Source organism: Mustela erminea, chromosome 8, assembly GCF_009829155.1.
Source record: "Mustela erminea isolate mMusErm1 chromosome 8, mMusErm1.Pri, whole genome shotgun sequence".
NCBI classification, from domain to species: domain Eukaryota; kingdom Metazoa; phylum Chordata; class Mammalia; order Carnivora; family Mustelidae; genus Mustela; species Mustela erminea.
The window spans coordinates 82,007,227-82,023,502 of record NC_045621.1 but is presented as its reverse complement, the minus strand read 5'-3'; the positions used below and the strand labels follow the sequence as shown (position 1 = coordinate 82,023,502).

Sequence of the window (16,276 nt, the reverse complement as noted above, 5' to 3'; positions counted from 1 at the left end):
AAAGTATTTTATTTTACAGGTTTATAAAATCAGCTTTTATAGGAAGTAGGTAACATATTTCGATTTCCTTTTAGTGTTTTTAATAAATAATAAAACAATTAAAAGTACTCCAGACTTAACTAATTATCTGATAAAATTCAGTTTTAAGAAACTACTACACAATACATATTTTCAGGGAGATTCACACAGGTTTATGGAGCATACAACCATAAATATCAAAGGGTAAAATAGAGATTTGGGGTTTACTAGCCTAACCTTTTAAGTTTGATGAATAAGGAAGCCATCTGAGCTGCTGTCACATGCATGACCTGGAATGATTTGAACAACTGCATATTCTTATGTTTTTATACACAATATATATTCACAAATAATATCCAACAGATCCAGACCTTAAGTAGGGTACTTTGGTTTTTGTGAAAATCTTTTACAAGACATAGTAAGACATAGTTTGACATAGTTTGCTTTGTGAAGAAGTTGGGCTTAAGTTATTAAAAACTGTGGTAATAACAGTTAACATTTGCATATAGCTTTATGTTTACCAAATTTTTTAATTTATTTATCATCTCAGTTGAGCCTAGAAATAGTGGAGATAATACTTATAAGGTAGGTAGGAGTCAAGACTCTTTTGGTTGCAATGAAGAACATTCTCCCTCTCTGCGCACCCCCTCCCACCACGCGCGCGCACACACACACACACACACACACACACACACAGGCTTAGACTACAACAGGATATTTTGGCTCATAGCATGGAATGGTCTTTCATCTAGGCTAATTTGGAGCTGAATCGGCTCAATTGTCAGCTCCACGCTTGGTGACACTGAGAGTTTTAAGTGTCACTGGTCCTCATTTGGTTAAGTGCTCATCCTTGAACATGTAACTGTGGACAGAGGATAGGGTAATATGCTGACATGCTTCTCCACTTAAATCCTCCTCCAGAGCTGGGAAATGGGTGAGTTAAAGAAAAATCAGGATGCAGTTAACGGAAGTAGAAGGAAAGCATGGAAGCATGGTAGGTAGGCAAACATCAAATGTCCTTTCCAGCAGGTTTTTTCATATCTACTTTACAGGTGAGAAAAGCAATACTCTGAAAATATTTTCTGAAAGACGTATCCAAATTTAGGTCTTCTAGTTACAAATCCTGCTCGTGGCTGCTATAAAACAAAGGGAAAGCAGTTTGGATAAGAAAAGATACGGTTTCAGGTATCACACTTACTTCTAGTCTTTGTTTCAAAGTAGACCAGACATGATCAATTTTAGGGTAATGATTGAATCTGATCTCTGTGGGGTAGATGAACAAGACGTACATGGAACATAAATTGTTCCAAAGTTCATGGAAGGGAGTGGAAGGAGGTACAGTGGATGTAATCCTTACAACCGAGAGTAAGGAATTTGGAATTAAAATTAAAATAGCAAATATTTATTAACCGATCATTATGTCTCAGGCACTGTGCTAAGCACTGTTCCTGTGTCAATTAACACTCACAACATTATTGTGAAGTAAGGATTTTACACTTAAGAAATCTTAAGCAAAAAGAGATTTAATATCTTGTCCAAGATTATATAACTAAAAAAGAGGTAGAACCTAGAATGTCTAGGACTCTGTACAGTGCCCATTTTTGTTTTTCTTTGTTACCAACTAAAGTAGTAATGTTTAGATGCCTGCCATGGGCTGACTGCCAAAGCAGATGTTTGTCTGCCTCAACATTTTTTTTTCCAGAAACTTATCCTGTAAGGCTATATAATAAAACAGATCATCTACAGTGACACTTAAGAATTTGTAAATGCCTGCTAAGTTTCCACAGATTATTGTTAATGGCAATCTTATGCTGTTTTTCGGTTGGTGTTGTGTATATCAAAGTTACACATGGATATGGTTTAAAAAATCAAGCCGTCCTATGAGACTTAAAAAAAAACCAGCAGCAGTCCCCTGCTCTGCAAACCTTCCACCATTTTTCTAATTCCCAGAAGCTATCATTTTCAGTTCATTTTTAGCTGTTCCTTTTTATATTTATAAAAAAGAATACCTCTAAAGAATATGATTATTTCTACTTCTTGATTTTTTTCAGCTTTGCATGTAATCTATTAATTTCTCACTATGGAAGCTATTGAATTAAATCCGAATACATCATCTTCTCAATATAATTATATAATGATTTTGATGTTTAACTTTTAATTAAGCACATTTTATAACTTAATAATTAAGTTAATATAAATTAATTTATTTATAAAATTATAAAATTGTTTTTTATACATTAATTAATGGCTGAACCATATCATGTTTCTAATTCTATGTTTTCCCTAAAATTAATAATTATCTTGTTTTTTCATTTGCTTGGTTCAATGTACTTGTTTCTGATTCAGTTGCAACCTCTGTCCCATACAGGACAGGTTACTTTTCATTATCACCTGGGGGCTTCTTTTGTTCCTGTTTTTTGAGTTGAAACTCTTGTTTTTAATGTCTTTTCCATCTTCATTTCCTCTCATTTAGTTGGAGCACATCTACCGATAGCTTTGATCTTGTCTCTCTGAAAATATCTTTCAGCTTTATTGATATTTCATTGATATTATGGCTAAATACAGAACTCTGGTTTGAAATTTATTTTCTTTCAAAGTTTTTATGGTCTGTCTCCATTGTCTTTTAGTTTCCAGTGTTGAAAATCTGAAAGACATTCTACTTTCTGTCTTGTATATTTTTCCTTTCTGGAAGCTTTTACAATTTTGTTTGTCACGAAGTTCTGAAATTTTATGTGCCCTGTAGGGGATCTATTTTCATTAATTTGGCTGAGCGCCCAGTGAACCCTTTTAATCCATAAATTCTTATTCTTTAATTCAGAAAATTTTTCATGAGTTATCTCTTAGATAATTTTTTCTCTGTTTTCTTTTCTCTTTTTCTGTTATTTGGATGTTGAACCTTCTAGATTGCTCTTCTAATTTTCTTATCCTTTCTCTCCTATATTCTTTCCATCAGTCTTTTCATTTGCTGGGAGATCTTCCATACTTCCATTTCTATCATAATTTTGTTTCCCACCGACACTTTTCTTGTCTCCTGAGTGTTTTTTCTTTCTTTCTTTTTTTAAGCAATCTGGTTTTGTTTCATGGATGCGGTTCTTCTCTTATCTCTTTAAAGATAATTTTTTGAAGGGCTTAAGCATCTGACTTCAGCTCAGGTCATGATCTTTAGGTCCTGGGATCAAGCCCCACGTTGGGGTCCCATGTTAGCAGGGAGCCTGCTTCTCCCCTCGCTTGTGCTCTCTCTGTCTCTCTCTCTCTCAAATGAATAAAATATTTTTTTAAAAAGGTAATTTTTTTGAAATTCTCATTTCCTGACAGTTCTGTTTTCTGTTTGTTTGCTTATTTTGTTTGTTCATTTGTTTGTTTCGGGTTCCATCTTTCCTTTTAGGGGCTTTCCCCAGATGTCTAGTGGTCATTGGCTGTCAGTTCAGATTTCAGATAGTGAGAAAGGGAGAAGGCCAGGATAACACATAACTGGAGCTTAATGCTGTGAATTCCCTAGACCTGAACATGCTCTTTTGTTCAGGAGCCCCCAGTATCATTTCACTGAACACCTGTTTTGTTTTGTTTTGTTTTTATTCCAGTAATATTCACCAAAGAAGAATCTTCCACTCTCCTGCCTAGAAGTTTATGATGGGCTACTAGCGTTCTGCCAACCCAGTAGTAGAGGACTTGGGAGTCTTAATATTTGTCATGTAAAACTTCATTCAGTTCTATTTTCAGTAGAATAATCTTCCCTCCAGAATTCTTCAAAATTTGCTAGTTGGGGAATCTTCTGTTTTACACACTCCAAAGAATAAACATTTAGTCTTCTGCCAAGATAAGAGAGGGAGGAGGACTTGTCTAGCTGTGAATGATGGAAAACGAATGCAAGAGATTGATTCTTATATTGGTTTCTAACCAGGCTTACTGTTATTTAACCTGCTTCCAGAAATTTAGGTGTTACCAATTCCCAAGTATTTTGGAAACTACTGCAAATAAAATTGCTTCCCAGCTTTACCTACTGCTGGCTTAGGATTCAGCTTGTTTGAATCGGCTATCAGTTAGCTATCGTACTTCTGTCTTCTAGCTTCCAAATTTTGGTTACCATCATTAATTCATTCACTGCTCACTCTCTTTTTCTTTCTTTGTTTATGCTTTTTAACAAAAATTTTAATACTGTATTTTAGTATGGTTTAAAAAATGGATGGAGTTAAATGTGTATGTCCGTCCAATCTATCTTTTTAATCAGAAATCATTATTGATTGTGGATTTTATTATTCACTGTGTAATTTCTTTTTAATGGTTGTTAGATTTGAGGTAAATACCTTTTTTAAAAAAGGCAATTTCTATTTAGAGGAAATGGGAGATAATTATAACTAATTCCTATGCTCAGTCTCAGGGTAAGATTTAAGAAGATTGCTATTTATGTTTATTGTATTTGAATGCTTTTATTATGACAGAGACCTGCTTCCTTCATGGTATATGGGGATGTTTATTACTCCATCAGCCTGAAAACAATAACAAGGAACCTTACTTTATAGAGCTCAGTCTTGTATGGTAAGGACGTACAACATGGTCAAACTTTTCCAGTCAAAAACTGGGCAACATAAAGCTATGTTTTATGTTTTATGTTTTCTCTGTACTTTAGAGAAAATAGTAGATCCACCAACCACTGACCAAACAATGTATTGTACTTGATACATACCTGTATGAAATAATTTTTTATTATCACACATTTTTTGAAAATACATATTGTTTATTGGATGGGTTTATATTGAGAATATTGAGAAGGGATATATTTTTTAATTGAAGTATAATTAACATATAATGTTATTTTAGTTTCAGGTGTATAATGTATTGATTTGGCAATTCTATACATTACTGAGCACTCATCATACAATGTTAATACAATATTATTGACTATATTTTCTATGCTGTCATTCTGTTTTATACCTAAAAATCCAAGACTCAGAGAAGTTAAGCTATTTCCTCAAATTTATACAGCCAGTGGGCCACAAAGCAGGATTCAATAACTCTAAAGCTAATACACTTTGGAAGTGAATATGTATACAAAATCTGGCATTATGGGATGGTATTAAAGGTCCTTAGAACTTGGGAAGAAGTTAAAGGAAAGTTACTGTCACAAATCATAACCAGAAAATCACACCCTTTATTATTTGTACATTTTTTACAACCATTTCATTGAATTTTTGTAACAGGCCTATAAGCTGGCTATGTAGATTTAAATGTTGTAGTTGCTTATCTCAAGTGTGTAAAATATAGTTTGCCTATATCTAAAAATTGACTTTTTTCACAGATTCCTTTTCCTGGTACCACCCACCACCACCATTTCCACAGATAAAGGAAAAATTAATCTTACCAACTGGTAGTTGATTGGTTACTTCTAAAGTAAAATCAGGGCGCCTGGGTGGCTCAGTGGGTTGAGCCGCTGCCTTCGGCTCGGGTCATGATCTCAGGGTCCTGGGATCGAGGCCCGCGTCGGGCTCTCTGAGCTCAGCAGGGAGCCTGCTTCCCTCTCTCTCTCTCTGCCTGCCTCTTTGTCTACTTGTGATCTCTCTCTGTCAAATAAATAAATAAAATCTTTAAAAAAAAATAAAAATAAATAAAGTAAAATCAAATTGATTTAGGCTTTAAACCAAGATTCTTCCCCTTAGCTTAAAAGGATTCTCCGTCCCTTCTCTTCTCCAGGTTCCTGGGAGACTTATATACCGGGCGTCAATGAATGAGTGTGGGTTTCTGTACTCTTCTCTCTGCTTCCTTGTCGCCATTGAGTTATTGCTTGACCCTTGACATTTTGGCCAATGTGCCAGCATCCACAAAGGCATAATTCCTTGTTTGGCCTCTGGACTTCATAAACTGGATCTATTACCATGATTCTTGCCATGGTTTCTAGTAAGGGCTGTGCCCTCTCCTTTATGTCTGCCAGCTGAGTCTTAGCCACTTTAGCACCCCTCTCATGGCAGAGGCTACAGCAACTTTTTAGGGGCTCTGTCACAATACACTGGCATGCTTAGAATCCAAAGATGTTTTCAGACAAATCTTCCCAGATACATTCCTGAGTTATTGTCTTCAATACTCTATACTCAGACACCTCAATGCTCTTTTCTTCCTGGTGGCCATTATCTTATTTCCTTTGCATGAGAAAACATCTTTATGTCCCCTTGTATTTTTGTCTATAGTTTTTACAATATAGTTTTATAATAATAATATAAAATAAGGCAACGGTACTGGAATCACCCATTGACAAAATGTGCTATGAAGAAATCAAGGTGTAGAACAGTGTGCATAACCATTTCTGTACACGCAAGTGCAGATATGGCAGTGCATTAAACATTTCTGGAAGAATACAGGAAATCTGTTAGCAGAAGTTACCTCTAAGGAGGGAAAACAGTCTTGTCTAAGACTGGAAGAGAAATTTTCGCTGCCTCTTCGTGTCTTTCAAATTCTACATCATGAAAATAGCCTATTAAAAAAGAAGTAAAAGATAATTATAAAACACTTATAATTTGGCTTTATCAACCTGCCAAGCTTCAGATTATCTGATTCTCAACCACAGACAGAAAGTAGCTCTTTTGGCAAAGCCGTCTTTTTTTCCCCCTTCTCTGCTTCCAGATAGGTCATTCCTTCTTGTGGGAATTTACTGAAGGCTGGATGAAGCACTAGCAACCTGCTCCAATGTTCTTAATTTTTCCCTTCTTTTAGAAGGGAAAATACTTCAGTAGGAAGAGGGCCTGAGTCTCAAATATAACAGATATGGTTTAGCTGTTTTGCTAACGTGCTTGACAAAGACTTAGTTAAAAAGGTCCTCAACACCCTTAACCTGATCTTTTTGGTTAAGCCATGTACATATTTTAGGGTTTGTTACTCCCAGGAATTTTGTTATCTTCAAGCCTATCACAATGAATAGGTATTTAATAAATTGTGATGAATATAAATACATGAACGAATAATTTTATTTCTAGGTACAAACCACCTAAGTTAATTTTAAATTTATTCACTGATAGAGATTTCTGGAGTCTGCATTTTAGATTTCCCAATTGTCCAGCAATTATAACTGTCTTTTTTTCTCTAATCCAAGATCTAATTATGGATTATTCTTTGTATTCTATTATCATATCCATTTAATATCCTTTAATATAGAAAAATTGTCAACCTCTTTGTATCATGTCATTGATATTTTTTTCAGTCTGGGCCAATGTTTGCAAGGTGGCCCTTATTTTAGATTTTCCTGAAAATTTTTTTATTATTAGATTCAGATGAAATATTCTTGGAAAGAATACTTCATTGGTGATGCTGTGCCTTCTCAAGGTATCATATCTAGAGTAAGAGGAAATTGTTAACACACTAGAAAAGCATATCATACTACTATGGCTTAAGGTCTGATACGAGTTTTCAATTCTCCTTGCTTTAATTTTATACTAATCAAGTAATGTCTAAGTGGTGGTTCAGTACTTAATTAGACCAGATATTAGTACATAGTATTTTATCAAATGAATATCATTTTGAAAACACACAAAAAAACTTTTAAATTGATCAGCTTTTTTGTAAGTTTTTATCAGTTTAGGAAGCTGATAAAATTAAGTTTCTGGTATGCAGAGCTGAGGGCCAAGTAGTAATAATAATAATAATGCCTCACAGGATCGAGGTGAGAATTACTTTGAGATGGTAACAGAAGTAAAATATCACTGATAATAATGTGCTCTGTGAAGGATCTCTATTAATATAATCAATCCCACTTTTTATTTTTAAAAATCACATATATAGCAACAGTATCTGGCACTGTTATGAGTACTTTATGAATATAATCTTTATAGATGGTAATATCATTATCCCCACTTACAGATGAGGAGACTGAAGCACAGAGAAAATAAGTAACTTTTCCAAGGTCATACAGAAAGTAAGTGGTAATATTTCCAACTGTTTACCTGTGATATCCCACTTGAAAACAGGCAGCCTGTATAGCTCCAAGCTATACTTGAGGATGATATTCCTTCAGCTGCTCCTTTAAATAAATGTGTGTGTTTATGTTATTTCTGTTACAGAGAGAAGAGGTACTCCCTTATAGGGACTCATAAAGGCATAGAGCATCTAGAGATTTACTGCCTCCATTACGCTGCTGGCTCTCACAGCACTTGTTATGTTTTTATCAGTTTCTCTCCAGAAGGTAGGAATTGTGTTTTCTCTCTATGAATTCTTTATAATTATAGTTTTCTTGACTGTGAACTTAATTTTTATTAAATATGAAAAGCATCTGATACCTATAAAATAAGATGCCAGATGTCCCCAGTTTAGACATATAAACACATAGCCTTTAAAAAATATTTGTTATAAAATTAATAGATGTTCATTAGGAAAAAAAAGACAATACTGAAAATATAGTGATCCTACCAGCCTGTGATAATTACTCTTTATATTTTGTTATTTATCTTTCTGAATTTATTGATATATTTGTATATAATGCATAATACATAATCATAATAGATGTAATTATTATAATTAGAATTAGGAACAATAGATTATAAATGGTCTTTGTCTAGATTGCTTCTTTTACTTAGCAGTTTATTGCTGTTTTTCATGTCTGGAAATATCTGCATTTCCCTTATTAGTGGTTATATAATATTCCAGTTTAAGGATATGACATAAATTATGTAACCATTTTCCCATTATTTAGTATATGGGATTTTTCCAGGGGTTTTTTTGTGTGTTAAGCATGATTTCAGTGAACATTCTCTTACATACATCTTTGTACTTGTGTCTAATGATATTTTTAGGACAGTTTACAAAAGTGTTGCACAGCCTTAGTTCCTAAGCATGCTCTCTGATAGAAGGGGTCCATGGCCTATAACATAAAGAACCACATCTATTAATCTCCATCTTGGAGAATACCAATGTATAGTCATATACAGTGGTCTTAGTAATCAAACATATTTGACCATAGAATCCTTTCTTAAAATAGCATCTGTCTGCAAGATGTTGCTAGTTGGAGAAGTCATACTTGTATGGGGCAGGGAGCAATATGGGAAATTGCTGTACTTTCGACTCCATTTTGCTGGGAGGCTAAAACTTTCTGAAAAATAAAGTTTACTTAAAAAAGGAAAGTTTTCAAGTGCCATTATATACATTTACATTTAAAATTAAATTTAGACTTTTACACACACACACACACACACACACACACAAAGTAACATCAGAACATGTCAACATCCCACTGAACACTTTGGAAAGTGCTAGCTTATGGTGTATTCTTAAAAATGGAATTGGTAGATCAAAGGGGAAATATATGGAAAGGCTCTCCCAATTTGCATTTCCACCTATAGTGTATCAGAGTGACACTTTCTCTTTAATTTTTTCATTGGTATTGGCTATCTTTGTTTTTAAATAAATCTGAAATAAGAAGTGAGAAAAGTGCATGGCATGCTAATTTTCATTTATTTGATTGTTAGTAAAATGTATATCTTTGTATTTTTTGTCTTTTATATTTCTTTTATGCCTATCTCACTTATGCCCCATTCCAAATTTTTCTTAGGGGTCTTTGATGTTATTTTCTTTATTAATAAGAATCAAGAATCATGTTAAGAGTATTAACACGAAAAATCACACGTGATACAATTATTTTTTCATATTTTTCATTTTTTAATGTTTTGATATGATGTTTTACTTTTATTTTATGTGCTTCATTTTTGCCATACAAGATTAGCAGTTTTGAGTAAAACTTTACCTATTGCCACTTCAGAAACATAACAAGTTTTTTTTTTTAATTCTTGGATTAGATAGAACAAAAATTTTTACATATTATGTATAATTAATGTCTGATTCACGTTTAAGATATCAGCTCAAAAGGAAGCTATACCTTCTTAGGGTCTTCTATGGGGGTTGATAATGAGTGTAGTACTTCATCATAAGCAATTGGGAAAATACCCCATGAATACTAAGACCAGTAGGAGTGCAAAACATCATCCCATGTGGTTCTTACTGAAGAAAAAGGATACAAAAAAACAAGTTAGTCTCAACTAGAAACAAAACTGTCAATTCACATTAAAAATAGAGAAGAAGAAAAATAAGTCTGAACCTTAACTATAGCTAAATAAAATTATATGTTTTTACAGTCAAGAAAGACCTTTAGATTAATATTGTCAGATTATTTCATTTTATGAGTGAGAAAACAAAAGAACAGAATTTAACTCAGTTTGTCCAAAGTCACACAAATGTGGGTTTTTTTTTGTTTTCTCAGAAAACCTTTATAAAGTAAAGATTCTAAAAAGTTTCATTATTAACAATAACATTTTTTGAATACTTACTATGTACCAGACAATCTACTAAATACTTTAAGTCATTTGTCTCACCTATCCTTACAATATACTTTGGGGTAACAATTATAATTGTCCCCTTTTTCCAAGCAGTCTGAGACATAACGCTCTCACTCTTAATTGCTGTTCTTTAGAGAGGAGACTCTTTTGTGTTATAATCAGTAAGAAATTATATGTTGCTATCAACTAAAGCAGACAGAATTACTGGAAGAACAGAGAGGGTTGCAATGGTGGATCTTAGAAATGAAGCAAGAGCAGAACATTTTGGCAGGATAGATAGCAAGAAATATTCTTTACAACCTAAGTTAAAAAAAAAAAAGTGAAAGATCTAGCTAAAGAAATTTGTGGTATAATTTGACTCTAGCTTATTCCCTGATTTTCAGAGACTGTTGCATCCCTCAATTCATTTTTGCATTTATAAAAATTGTTTTGGTTTTAGAAGTTAAAAAAGGGCTTATAAGAACTGTATTACAAAATTCTCAATTTGTAGAACTCTTCTCCATTATCACTGCTTTTCATACCCCCTTTAAGTAAGAATTTTGCATTTTTAGGTGCATGTATTATGCAGTGTAGTCCTTAGGCATTTTTGCTATTAAAATATCTTTTTTTATAAATTGGTAGAGAAAGCAACATTCAAAACAGATGGACTATTGCTCTAGGTTTTAATGCTTGCTGTAGTTGATATCTAAAGGTACACATGAATTAAACAAAAAAATGAAATCATGAAAGAAGAAAGGATTTTCAAAATTGAATTTGCAAGTTTAGTCCTAAATAACAATCACAGTTGTAGCTGGAGGCTTTTCTAGGGGATTCTGAATAATGATTAGGTGAGATTATAGGCCCCAGGCAAAGCCTGGGGACTATCCTGCTCCTAGCCAGTTGTTTATCCTCAAAAAATGGTCCTCAGGTTGTGCAGTATTGTTTGAAATACCAGTGGGAATCAAACCTGAGTCTGTCATTTTATCCCAAGGGCCATCTCAAGAGTCTGAAGCTTAGATGGTAAGATAAATGTTTGCCAAAATGAAAACCCTTGGTAGGCTTTTCAGTTACTATTGCTTTATTTTATTTTTACTGCTTTGGGGCATGTATTTTTATTTACCTGCAGAAGGAATTATGTATAAAAAATTAAAAACCCAAGAAAGTAATATCACTGTCGAAAATTGTGTTCAACTCTGTAGAGCATCTATTTAAGGGAAATAGTTAAGTTTCTTTAAGATAATAAATTCTACCTCTCATTTTTATGAGATTTTCTTGGAAATTTGTGTTCGAGAGAATTCTGATTTACTATTCTTTGCTAAAAATGTTCTTCCAGCCTGATCTTATCATGTAAAATTATGAATTGGTGGTTATGGGTATTTTGAAAGTTCTGACATCTTGAATTCATGGATAATTATGTATTTTCAGTAGCCAAAACTTCAGTTCTCTTCTGTCTTTATAGCTACTTGCTCTAAGATTTTCCTAAAAACTTGGGACTTAAGTTATTAAGATGGCATCCACAACTCTTTTAAACGTATTTACATAATAGATATAAAAGGGAGGAAAACTAACAAAGAATCTTTACCTAATTCACCCAGTATATGGAATAATAATGATGATGGTAATAGTATAAAAAATAGTATGTAGTAGTAATAATCTAATAAAATGAAGAATAGCTAGTTTTTGTTTTGTTTTTTTTTTTAAGCTGGGCTTTACTATGTGTCAGGTACTGTTCTGGCTCATTCTAGCTCATAACTCCCCTTATTATTGCCATTTTTTAAATGAAGAAACAGTGAATAAGAGATTAAATAATAGTAAATCAAGGATCAGAAAACAGAAGAAGGACTTGAGAGAGCCACAGCAGAAAATTCTGAATCTTTCAGGCTCTCACATCACTGACTACAAGGTTTTATGCTGCAGATATAGTGGTAAATGAGGTAGACACAGTTTCTGATTTCATTAAATACAAATTTACACAATTATTTGTATCATTGCCATATTACAAAGTGATGGGAAAACATATATAGGGACCTTATATTGCCTGGGAGAATCAAGCAGAGTCCCTGTCCCTGTGAAGTGGGACAGTGAGATTCTTGTCTCACAGAGTTGAAATGAATCTCGCAGACAAAGGAGGGTGAGTAAAGCGATAGAGTTTTATTTAGCAAGGATACAGAGAAAAAGCTCTCAGGAAAGAGGGGTCCCGATGAGGTTGCCAATGTGGGCTTTCATTGACCGTCTTTTATTTAGAACTGACCAAGGAGCTTGTAGTCTTTTCATTCTTGTGATGTCTTGGTTCGAGTAAGGACTGGTGATTACATCTTTAATGGCTTACTACTTCTTTGGGATCTGTCCATTCTTTGTGGTCACCGTGTGACTGTCAGAGAAAGACCCCATCTCTGATGCAAAGGGCAGTGTGATCTGGTTTGTTCCCTTATCTCTGGCTTTCCTATGCCTCAGCGTTTCTAGGATTTCTGTGAGCCTGATCACATAGCCCCCTTACCTGTCTCTCACTACCTAGCCCCACCTGTCCCTTACTCACATGAAGAAGGGTCAGTTTAGATCTGAGGGGTGAGTAGAAGTCACACAAGGTCAGTAGAATGGGGGAATGGGACATTCAGGGACCTTGGTATTTATACTATGGTATAATAGTATTTGATATACTGGGCGAATTAGGTAAATATTTTGTTTTGTTAATTCCCTCCCTTTCATTATGTATTATGTAAATATGTTTAAAAGAGTTGTGGATGCCATTTTAACAACTTCAGGAGACACTTTTGCTTTTGCGGGCCCCTACCTCCATAAAAAATATTCAAAATCGTATTTTGTAATTATACTGGTATAGAAATAAGTATGTTAGTATAGTATATTAAAATATTTTCTTTGATCTAAAAGGGTTGTTTTCCTCATTCTAAAAGAAAACATTTTGGTGGGCCGCTAACGGTATTGTGGGCCCAAGGCACTTGCGCCTTCTGGCCCTAATGGATAAGTCAGTCCAGAAGTGTGGAATATTGGGCCAGAAACATTTCAGCTGGAAGGAGTAGCACAGACAGAAGCTTAGAGGTCCTTGCTTGCTCAGGAAACTGAATGGAGGTGTGACTAGAGCAGAGAGTGCAGGAGAGGGAACATGAGGTGAGGCTGCTGAGACAGAAAGGGCCCTGTAGGCCTTGTTGAGGTTTTGGTATTTATCCTAAGAGTAAGAGAAGACCTCCAAAAGGGGTGTGTATGTGTTTGTAAATCAAACTGAGCACATGGTTAAAATCAATTCTGTGATCCAACTTCTCCCACTAAGCTTCACTTTTTCTACTTCTCCTTCTGATGTCTTCATTTATTCAGGTAAAAGTAATTTATCACTTCTAGGCATCATATATTAAGATACACATAAATAAAAGAGACATTATACTCTACCTCTACCTTTTTTCTTTATTGTTTTTCAGTTAGTTTCATTTTTATGTTTGGTTTCTCTGTTCTAACTGTGGATAATAAACTAAGACCTTTAACTGTGGATGCTGCTTTGGGATTGTCCCCTCTTGTCAGATGAAGTTATTAGTGCACCCACCTTCTCCAAGGTTCTGTCCACACTTCTTTCATTTTTGTATCTCTGAAATTGATGCCATTTATTTCTATTTTATAACCACAATTAAGTACGTTATTATGTGAAAAGGCCCTTTGCATTTGCTGCTTCCTCCACCTGGAACCTCTGTTCACCCAGATGACTACATTGCCTTGTCTCTCCTTTCCATTCTCAACCCAAGTGGCAGCTGCTCAGTAGGGCCATTCCTGGCCATCTTACTGGCAATAACAACGCCTCTAACTGGGGTTCTTACCGTGCTTCCCTTGTTATGTTTTTCCCCCTAGCACTTATTGTTAATACAAATTACATACTTTATTTCACTTAATTTTTTAAACTTATTTATTTAAGTGGTAATAAGATTCCAAAGGCACATATGTAGGATTATATATATTTCACTTAATTTTTGAAATTACTGTCCCTCTCCCCTTTCTTGACTATAGTTTCAAGAAGACAGGAATTATCATCTACTTAAATTTGTTTGATTTTTTTGTTTGTTGTCTCCCCCCCGTCCCCGCCACTATATTCTCAACAGCTAAAACAGTACCTGATACAGAATCATTTCAGTTAATGACTGGCTGTAGACCCGGTAGTCTTCTTTGGTTTATGTCCTTACTTATGCAATATTTCAGTTTTCTTAAAACTTCTAATTTCCTTTTTTTTTTTTCATTATTTTTTTCTTTATTATATTCCCAATTCTTTCCAACACTCCATTATCTAAAACGCTGTGGTGATCTCTCTCTTTTTTCTGTCCTTTTCCCTGGGAACTGCTCTTCTGGAGCCTTACATCCTTGGGCTGCACAGTTGTCATTCTTGGTGGACTTTCCTGCTCTTTCTACGTTTTTCTCTTTTTCAGTGTACATCCTCTTTTAATAAAGCATGTCCCTCCACAACTTTCTCTGAAAAAATATTTGAATGACAAATTTTTTTTTACTTTCACATGTTTAAAATGTTTTTTAGTTTGTCCTCACTAGAGACATATCCAGATTTTCACATCACAAGGTGTAGATCTGGAGGGACACCCCCCCACCCCGGGAGGAAAAGGGAGCAGTGGATGTATATGCATCAGTATTGGAAAGGGAGAAAACACATTAGAAGGTCCCTTCTCCACATGAGGTACTACTGTCTAAAAAGGGACATTTTGTGTCACTTCTACTCACTCCTTTTTATAAGTCTTAACAATCATTGTGTTAAAACTTGTAGGAAGGCACCACCTTAAAGAATATGCTGAAGAGAAGCTCTCGTTGCCTTCTTAACTGCTTCCATCTGAAATCTAGTTTCTCAGGAATTCTAGAACTCAAATAATTTTCTCTCTGAACTTGGAAAATGATAGTCCACACTCCTAAAATTCACTAACACCAGCCTGAGCCTGCCGCTCATTGTTTTTTGCTTGGCAACTTTTGGGCACCATCTTTGTTTTTCTTGGTGCTTTTCAATTCCTGATGGTGTGTCTTGGGGTAAACTTTATTCTGTTCATATTTTTCTGTTGAATTCAGTGAGCATTTTCATCTGAGCAGTTTCATTCCTTGAAAATTATCTTGTATTATTTCTTTAGTAATTTCCACCCTTTTCTTCTTTATTTTTTCTTCTTTCCTTCTGAAACTTCTATTATCCTGTGAAGGACCATATGGCTAAGCATCTAATGTCTCATCTTTTCTATGATACTTTCTTTTTAAAGCTACCTCCATGCAGTGCTCTCCATTCCTAAAAAGAGATCCGTGAGAGGGCTGAAATATAAAATTTTGTTTTTATTTTCCAAGAGCCTTTAATATTCTCTTGGGTTTTGTTTATTGTAAGTTGCAACGGGTGGTAATTAAGTACACAGATTCTGGAGCCAGACTGAGTTTGAATCCCAGTCTCCCACACTTATTACCTCTGTGATCTTGAACAATTTTAAGTTTTGTGTATCTGTCCTAACCTAAAATGGAGATAATGATAGTACACCTATCTCAGAGTTCGGAGGATTAAATGAGTTGCTAAAACTAAAACACTGAGAACAAAATCTGGAATAGAGTAAGCATTATATGTATTTGCTATTATCACTACTATTATAATTATTGTTATTATTACTATTTTGAGGATATGATATCTCCTCACTGTCCCTGAGGATGCTAGCTAGAAGTTCCCCTTTTGTCACTAAATTACCCATTTCCTCCAGTTAAGCTTCTGTTTTCTGCTTGCTCGTTTTTATTTCTCTTTTACATAGGAAGGGTTTTTTTTAAATACCTGGAAATCCTTGGTTAAAGATTCATATTTAACACTCAGAAAATAAAAAGCTGATTAGGTGTTTTACATACAAAGACAACTTTTCCTAATTTCAGGTGTTTAGGGCGATTACAGTGGGGCATACTCTAAATGTCAGACTCCAAAGTATTCTTTGCTCTGGATTGATTCCAAGAATCCTTTG

At 34.5% G+C, this 16,276-nt stretch overlaps 1 protein-coding gene across 3 annotated transcripts in view; it reads left to right on the top strand.

The window, feature by feature from the left end:
- The window catches only part of MBD5 (methyl-CpG binding domain protein 5), a 178,220-nt gene that overhangs the window by 18,552 nt on the left and 143,392 nt on the right, over positions 1–16,276 (top strand). For all 3 annotated transcript variants that reach the window (XM_032354060.1, XM_032354061.1, XM_032354057.1), the window contains exon 2: positions 8,061–8,182. The gene's annotated coding sequence lies outside the window, so the exon portion shown is untranslated. The remainder of the gene's footprint in view (positions 1–8,060; positions 8,183–16,276) is intronic.